The sequence below is a fragment of the Pongo abelii genome, chromosome 3 (assembly GCF_028885655.2).
Source record: "Pongo abelii isolate AG06213 chromosome 3, NHGRI_mPonAbe1-v2.0_pri, whole genome shotgun sequence".
In the NCBI taxonomy this organism is placed as follows: domain Eukaryota; kingdom Metazoa; phylum Chordata; class Mammalia; order Primates; family Hominidae; genus Pongo; species Pongo abelii.
In genome coordinates, this window is record NC_071988.2 from 64,460,976 (window position 1) to 64,468,679 (window position 7,704).

Below are 7,704 nucleotides of genomic sequence, written 5' to 3' on the forward strand. Positions count from 1 at the left end.
CACCATTTATAGGTTACAGTGTCCTCATGGTCGCACATTTCTTTCAGCTTTTGTCATTCCAGTTGAAAAGAGACCATTTGACATTCTAGAGGTGGTTGTAGTTTACTTAGTAGAGACAGGGTTTCACCATCTTAGCCAGGCTGGCTTGAACTCCTGTGCTCGTGATCCACCTGCCTTGGCCTCCCAAAGTGTTGAGATTCAGGTGTGAGCCACTGCACCCTGCCATTATTTTTTTTGAGACAGAGTTTTGCTCTTGTTGCCCAAGCTGCAGTGCAATGGTGCAATCTCGGCTCACTGCAACCTCTGCCTCCCAGGTTCAAGTGATTCTCCCACCTCAGCCTCCCAAGTAGCTGGGATTACAGGTGTGGACCACCATGCCAGACTAATTTTGTATTTTTAGTAGAGACAGGGTTTCACCATGTTGGTCAGGCTGGTCTCAAACTCTTGACCTCAGGTGATCCACCCACCTCGGCCTCCCAAAATGCTGAGATTACAGGCATGAGCCACCGCCCCCAGTCCCATAACAATTTTTAGATGCACATCCACATCCCCTTACAGACAGATGAGATGGTTTCTCTATACACCCAGGAGGTGGATTGTTACATCATAGGGCATATTCACATGCAATGTCACTAAATACTGCTGGCTTGCTTTCCTGAATGTCTAGCTAGCTCACATACCTACCAGGAGCAGGGCTGCGATTAGCATGAGAGGAGTGAGACAAAATTTAAGGGAGAGCCAAAAGACTTAGTGATCAAGGTAAATAATATTTTAGTGCAATATTTTTAAAATTAAAATTCATGCAAAAACATTTTGATATGAACAATAAAATCAAAATTTTAAATGAAGAGAAAAAATAACAAAGGGACACAGGAAACTGTTGGAGATGATGGATGTGTTCATTACTTTGATTATGATGATGGTAACACAAGTTTATACATATGTCCAAACTCATCAAATTGTACACATTAACTATGTGCAGTGTTTTTGTATAGCAATTACACCTAAATACAGCCAGAAAACAAAATTTTAAAATAAAGACAGCATCCAGCCCTACACTTGCATGACCCTTAGATCCACCTTCAAAAATGAACTTGGTCCCCCAGTGCTGGAATAGTCATCAGTGGCAGCCCTTTTGGGAGTGTTCTCAGCTGGAGAAAATGACCTCACCCAGAGTCATGCCTTCCATCATGCACTGCCCGTACTAGTCAGTAGCTGACCATCTAATTGAAAGGGTATAAATAACCAGTTCATCTCATCATGGGTCAACTTTGAAGGGCCACCCAGCTTCAGTCCTGGTGAGCCTTGATGGAGCTTTCTTTTTCTTTTTTTCCCCAGCTTTATTGAGGTATGACTGACAATTAAAAATTAAATAAATTTATGGTGTATACATTTTGTTTTGATAAATGTGTACATTGTGAAATAATTACAATCAAGATAATAAACATATCCATCACCTTACATAGTTACCTTTTGTGTGTGTGTGTGTGTGTGTGGTGAGAGCACTTAAGAGCTACTCTCAACAAATTTCAAGTATACACTACTATTAACTATAGTCACCATGCTGTACATTAGGTTTCTACAACTTACTCATTATGCGTAACTAAAGCTTTGTACCTTTTAATCAACTTCTCATTTCTCCTGCCCCTCAGCCCCTGGGGCTGAGAGTAGAAACCACCTTTCTACTCTCTGCTCCTAGGAGTTGACTTTCTAAGATTCCACATGTAAGTGAGACCCTGCAGTATTTGTCTTTCTGTGTCTGGCTTATCTCACTTAGCATAAAGTCCTCCAGGTTCATCCATTTGTTGTAAATGCCAGGATTTCCTTTTTTTTTTTAAAAGGCTTAATAACATTCCATTGTATATTCTTATCCATTCATCTGTCGACAGTCACTTAGGTTGTTTCTGTATCTTGGCTATTGTGAATAATGCAGTGAACATGGGTATGCAGATATCTCTTGGACATGCTGATTTCAATTCCTTTGGATATATACCCAGAAGTGAGATTGCTGGAACATATGGTAGTTCTATTTTTAATTTTTTGAAGAACTTCCATACTGTTTTCCATAATGCTTGTACCAATTTACATTCCCACCAACAGTGTACAAGGATTTTTTTCCACATTCTTGCCAACACTTGTTATGTTTTTGATAATAGTCATTCTTTCAGGAGTGAAGAGACAATATTTGCAAACCATACATCTAGTAAGGGGTTAATATCCAAAATAGACAAGGGGCTCAACTCAATAGCAAGAAACAAACAAACAAAAGAAAAACAAAAAAATGGGCAAAGGATCTGAACAGACATTTCTCCAAAGAAGACATACAAATGGCTAATAGTTATATTTGAACAGGTGCTCAACGTCACTAATCATCAGGAACTGCAAATCAAAGCCACGAAGAGATATCACCTCATGCCTGTTAGGATGGCTGGGCTTTCTTTGGGACAGCACTGAAGCTCCTGTACTATTTCCTCCCACACCCTTCCTTGGATGTTTCTCCCACTGGTGCTTTCTAATAAATGCTTTGCATGCTAAGCTTATGCTGAGAGTCTGTTGCCCAGGGATTGCGACTAGTGTTACTTGCCAATATTTAGTATTATCTTTTGGTATAGTATTTGCCATCCTGATGTATTTAAAATCAAATTTCAGTGTTTTTTCAATTGCATTGCTTTCATTACTTGTGAGTTTGAACATCTCTTTATATGCTTTTTGGCTATCAGGGCTTTCCTGTCTGTGAATTCCCTGTCCATATCCTTTGTCCCTTTACCATTTTAACTATAAACTTTATGATACAGAGTTGCCAATGAATGGATAATTGGGGGATCTGGCCATTCAGTGATTTGGTTTTTAGCAATTCAGCTTTCAGCAAATTAGCTTTCTGTGAATTCCACCAAAACAACTTTTGGCTAATGAAAAGTTTGATGACTTAAGTGAGTTGATAATTTGGCAAAGTGAATTTTGGTTAATTGACTTTGAGTGAATTCATTTTTGTTAAGTTGGCTTGCTTCTACTAAGGATGTCTGCACTGTTCTGTCTCCTGAATTATCTTCTTCGAAAACTTTCCATGAGGTCTGTAGAACCCATGATGGAGGGAATGTATAAGGACAACCCCTGCCTCTTTTATTGTTTTTTTAAGTAAAGTCAGGTTCTCAATATGTTGCCCAGGCTGGTCTTTAACTTTTGGGCACAATGGATCCTTCCGCATTGGCCTACCAAAGTGCTGGGATTATAGGCGTGAGCTACCACACCTGGCCTGACCCCTGCCTCTTAATCAAAGCCCCCTACTGTTCTTTCTCATCTTCCTGTTTCTTCTTGTATCTGATTACCGTGCTCCTCTGCTCAATACCTTTCAGGTGAGGTCACAAGGTCAAAGTTTCCTTGTGATGTTGTCCATCTACTCTCACCCTTACCTCTACCAGCAATAACACACTCAATATTACCTACATTTATCCATCCCTGTTGCTCCTCAGGCTCAACATGGTCCCTGCCATCACAGAAAAACTGCTTGAACGGGCTGACTAGAGCTTTTGTCTCCACTTACTGCCTTGTGTTCTCTTCTCAACCGATTCCTAATGGAATTCCATTCCCAGTGCCCAGGTGAGATGGCTTGTGCTACATGTCCAGTGGCTCCCAATCAGTTGAAGTCAGTAATTACTAGTCTTACCCAACTCACACAACCCTTCAGAAACACACTTTTTTTTTTTTTTTTTTTTTTTTGAGACAGGGTCTCCCTCTGTCACCCAGGCTGGAGTGCAGTGCAGTAGCGCAATATCACCTCACTGCAACCTCTGCCTCCTGGGTTCAAGTGATACTCCAGCCTCAGCCTCCTGAGTAGCTGTGATTACAGGCATGTGCCACCATAGCTGGACTAATTTCTGTATTTCTTTTTTTTTTTTTTTCAGTAAAGATGGGGTTTCACCATATTGGTCAGTCTGGTCTCCAACTCCCAACCTCAGGTGATCCACCCACCTTGGCCTCCCAAAGTGCTGGGATTACAGGCGTGAGTCACTGCGCCCAGCCCTTCAGCAATACACTTTCAACAGAACTACTTGTTCCTCTTGAAACAGTGTCAGCTCCTGGCTTCTGCGACAGCCCACAGTGGATTCCCTGATTCCTCTTCCCTTTTGTGGATCTCTTCTTCTCCACTCAACCTCTAAATATGGGGGCCCTCTAGGGCTTGAAACTGGGTGCCTTCTCCTTCATTTATGAAGGAGAAGCCCTAGAAGGCTCCTATATTCATCTTCCCTCTCTAGTAGATTTCATTGAATGTCATGGTTTTAACATCTTTATGCATTCTCTTTCTTGCCAAGCCAAGCTCATTCCCACATTTGAGCTTGTGTATTAGTTGTTTCCCCAGCCTAGAACAACTCCTCCCCACCCACTGCCAACAAACCTCATCATTGCATGTCTGACTCCTTCATGTCTTTCAGACTCCTTCATGTCATTCAGATGTCATTTTAAATGTCATCCCCTCAGAGAGGCCGTCTCTGACTCTTCAACTTGAAGAAGCTGTCCAGCCAGTCTTTAACACATCACACCATTTTACTCCCTGCACCACGCTGATGATTTTATGACTTTTTGTTATTCAGTTCTTTCTTTCCATCTACCCCAGAGAGAACATAAATCCCCATGACTGTACAGATTTTATCTGTCTTATTAGGCAATTAATAAGTAAATAAATGAATTTACTTTAAAACACATTGACATATACAGTTTGATGTTATGGGCATGCTACTTAGGTTAATCTACATGCAACCATACCTAAGGCTAATGGCATTTTCACCGGGAATGCAAGGTCAAGAAAATACTGGCAAGCACTCTAATTTGAAATTCCATGATCTAGAGCCTAGAACAGCTCTGCCGAATAGAAATAAAATATAAGCCACATATTTTATATTAAATTTGCTAGCAGCCACATTATGAAAGGTAAAATAAAACAGGTGAAATTTATTCTTATATACATTTTATTTAATCCAATATATACAAAATATTATTTCAACATGTAACCAATATAAAATGATTAATGAGATATTTTACATTTTTTGTTGCTTTGTACTAAGTCTTGAAATTTCTGGTGTATATCTTACATTTACAGAACATCTCAGTTTGACTTGTTGAATTGAGAACAATTCAATAGCCACACTCAATAGCTGAAGCACTCAATAGCCACATATAGCTGGTGGCTACTGTAGAGGACAGAGCAGCTCTAGAGAGTCTGCAAGTGCTTCTGTCAGCTAGATTTTTTTTTTTAACTTTTATTTTAAGTTCAGGGGTACATGTGCAGGTTTGTTACATAGGTAAACTTGTGTCATGGGGGTTTGTTGCACAGATTATTTCATCACCCAGGTATTAAGCCTAGTACCCATTCGTTTTTTTTTCTGATCCTCTTTCTCCTCCGATCCTCCACCCTCCGATAGGCCCCAGTGTGTGTTGTTCCTTTCTATGTGTCCACGTGTTATCATTTAGCTCCCACTAATAAGTGAGAATGTACAGTATTTGGTTTTCTGTTCCTGCGTTATTTTGTGTTAGCTAGATCTTGATCAACATTCAAGGTTGTTCGAATCAACATAGTGAATGTCTGACATGTTTTTTCATTGATGTAATGATGGCTTCTTGTATAGCAAGACAGATTTTTACAGTGGGCTTTCATGGTTGAAATTAAAGATATTAAAATGTGGATTGGTTAAAATATTGCAGAGACTTTTTTTACTCTTGTATGCACAGAGTCTAAGAATTAGGAGATTTGCACTCTTAGGGATGGTACTTGAAGCTGAGTCCCTAAATAGTTCCATGTCCAGCCTTTGGATTAGAAGGATTTATAGTTGCCTGATGCCAGCTCCAAGGTTGACAGAATCCTGCCTCTGGAATGTGATTCTGTCTACGGGATAGCACAGGGGTGATCTGAGCACACAAAGCAAACAAAAGGAGAGAGAACTGCCAGTTCACCTAACCAGCAGCAGGAACTGTTTTGTGCTTCCTTGTTAATGACTCACTGTTTCTTTAATAAATATCTTATATTTGGCAGATTTTTTTTCTTCTGAACCTTGCTTTCATTGTGGTGGTAAGAGTGGAGGAGTAGCTAACTCTCACCTGCCTGAAACTTCTTCAGTGAGAGCAGTGATTGTTTAGCAAATTGCACTGGCATTCTATATGACCCGGTAGGCTTCAAGGAGTCCACAGCACCCCTAATTCTCACAGATAACCTGTTTTTCTCAGCCCCTAACTCTCAGCTGTAGCCCGACCTTCTCCACAGAAGCCTTCAGCCTCCTTCCCTTCATCTCTCACCTCCTGTAACACCTTTTTCAAAGGTCCTCAGCATTGTAATTATTACTAGGTATGTATGCATATTATATTGTAATTATTTTTATACACTGGACTGTTAATTCCTCCAAGGGCAGGGTTCATATCTTTTTATCTTTGTACAACTACCAAACTCAAATCAATGCTTTGCTCTCAATATGCGTTTAGTAGTCATTTGCTGGATGAATGAACTAATGAACCACAGAATATACTCCATTTAATGCCAAGGAAATGCTCAACATGGAATGAAGCCATGAGATGTGTCCTGCCTCAGTGCCTTGTAATCGAAGTAAGACAATCAACAGACAAGAAGGAGAGCAGAGATGGCCTGAGGTGACAGAAAGTCACAGGAGTTGGCAGCGGTTTTCTTAATTTCTCCATTAATGAAAGTGGTGGGTTTTTTAATTTTAATTTTTTTTTTAATTCATCATCTGACTTCATTTAGCTAATTCAGTCTTTTCCATCTTTGAGTTGACTAACTGGATCTTGGCTATGATTGCCTTTATTAGTTTGCTAATAACTTTGTTGAATTTAGGAGTCATTAATTGCTTGTTAATGTTTGCAAGTTTGACAAACAAATGTAAAATATTTCCCTTCATTCAAAATTTGATCTAAAAATTAATTATATTACCTTTCTTTGCTTCCGGGCTTGCATGTTTTCACATCAAAGGTATGCTTTATTTTAAATTAAGTGATTTTTACAAACTTCCTCTGAAAATTTAAGAAGGGCATTTGCTCTTTTAATCTTGGTAATTACATCCGTGGTTTTGAATTAGCTTTTCTTTTTGGATGCTCTGGTTGCCTTTAGCGTTTTGCTATTTCTGTGTCTTCTGTATCTAGACATACTCTGTCATGATGTCCATGCCTTTTAGTTTTTAATCCCCTCCAGAGACCCAGCTATAAAGCTAGACTCTTTAAAGATTTTGTTGCCTGCTCTGCCTTTGGGAGAGTGCCCACTCTGTGGCTTTTTGAAGCTATCCCCACTCTCTCTTTTTTCTTCGTTTTACACTGATGTCTACACTCCCCTGAAGGAAGTTATTTCTATTGGCTTCACTCATTCCTGTTACCGTAGTGACCTACTCTGATTCAAGAAGGGAAGAATTACGATTCCAGTTCCAGAAAAAGAATGAAGAGAAGACAAGTCAGCCCATCAGGAGGCTACTGAAAATGTTGGCCTCAAACCTGGAAGCTTCTGATCTGCAGTTAGAAGCCCTGTGGCAAAGCGTGTTCTTCCCATCGTGAGACTGTGGCCAGTCTTGTGAGGCAGAAGCATATGACTCCTCCAAAAGTAGAGATCACGAAACTTTACGAAACTTGATGACATTTCTTTAGTGTTTAAAGCCAGACACACACAAAGCCTTAAAAGAAGAGAGAAAACTGACTAGCGAATGGCAACTAATCATG

The 7,704-nt window shown here is 39.9% G+C and overlaps 1 long non-coding RNA gene across 1 annotated transcript; it reads left to right on the forward strand.

Moving 5' to 3' along the window:
• The first annotated feature begins 661 nt into the window (after window positions 1-661).
• LOC129058849 (uncharacterized) lies at window positions 662-4,692 on the forward strand. Its single transcript, XR_008524263.1, has 4 exons — window positions 662-759; window positions 3,471-3,597; window positions 3,903-3,956; window positions 4,431-4,692. It is a non-coding gene; the product is annotated as an uncharacterized LOC129058849 (long non-coding RNA).
• Window positions 4,693-7,704: the final 3,012 nt, after the last annotated feature.